This window comes from Sinocyclocheilus grahami, unplaced genomic scaffold (genome assembly GCF_001515645.1).
Source record: "Sinocyclocheilus grahami isolate Dianchi unplaced genomic scaffold, SAMN03320097.WGS_v1.1 scaffold579.1, whole genome shotgun sequence".
NCBI lineage: Eukaryota > Metazoa > Chordata > Actinopteri > Cypriniformes > Cyprinidae > Sinocyclocheilus > Sinocyclocheilus grahami.
Window position 1 is genome coordinate 724,976 of NW_015505758.1, and position 1,526 is coordinate 726,501.

Sequence of the window (1,526 nt, forward strand, 5' to 3'; positions counted from 1 at the left end):
TTTTCTCAGTATTTAGATTTTTTTGTACCGTCAGATTCCAGAGTTTCAAATAGTTGTATCTCGACCAAATATCGTCCTATCCTAACAAACCATACATCAATGGAAAGCTTATTTATTCATCTTTCAGATGCTGTATAAATCTCAATTTCAAAAAATTGACCCTTATAACTGGTTTTGTGGTCCAGGGTCACATGTGAGCTGGTATCCGCTAGCCACAGGACCCCTAATCAGCCCTGACTGAATCGAAGGCTTCTTGGAAATGAAATGTTGGTACAAATATGTCTCCAATCATTTTTGAGTACCTCAAATTTTACAAAATTGAAAACTGACTGGTCCATACCTGTAGAATTGCAACTGCATTATCAATAATTCAGGCAAATGAAAATTGAAGGATGCCACAGACATGGATAAAAACACATGGATAAAAATAGTTCTGTACCAAAACTGGCATGGGGGAAAAAAGCAAAGGCAGAGTTCCTACAGCTATTACAGGGCCTGGGCTGAGACATTTTACTTTTTTTTTTATGTCAAAAAGTTTTGCATTTTTGCAAAACTACTTAAATGCATACATGCCCTTTTACTGAAAATGCCGATTTTAATGCACTAAAATTGTCTGAGAATGTTCTGAGAATCCAGTTAAGGTTAAAAATGATTAATGTATTTTTAGATGCATGTACCTTTTTCTGTCTCAGATTAAAGTGACAAATAGCATACTACCCAAGCTGCTTCTCAATACTCAGTTGATTCTTGGATGCATCACTTAAACGCACCACGTGGAGGCCATGAATGAGGAGAATTGATGCATCCAGAGGATCTAATCAGCTGCATCCTATGCGGAAGTCTTTTTTGACGAAATACCTGACGCACGCACATTCCCTTCCCCTTCATGTCACAACACTTTCGTTTGACCTTATCGTTTTAAATAAACTCCATTTCTACTAGTGCGTCATGCTTTATTAAGAATGTATTAGGAATTTTAAGATTCTTTACTAAGAGATTTTGAAGAGGATCATTCTTAAAATAATAAATATTTTAATAATATTATTATTTGCAACTTCCCTTTGAACGAATGCTTGAGTGAGCAACCTGTAGGAAAACAGTCATTTTTGCGTTTGCTTTTAATGATGCTTGTAGTGAAGAAATAACACAGTTCGTATTTAAATATAACTATCCAAAACCCACAATGATTCATTTGAGTGAATCTGACAATTATTTAGCTTATTTGGGTCTCCTAAAGAGATCTCAATAGGCAGGTGACTCTTTTATTTAGCGATTTTTCTAATTTGTCAGTAGTATAAAATGTCTCAAAAACATTTTCTTAGTAGATTATATTTGTTTGTGAACATTTGAATAAATATTAGACTCATGCTACATTATAAGCATAAATAAGCAAAAGTGCTGCGTTTTTTTATTTACCCCATTCAAACACATTTTATTTTAGTTTATCTATCAATAATATATATATATATATATATATATATATATATATATATATATATATATATATATATATATATATATATATA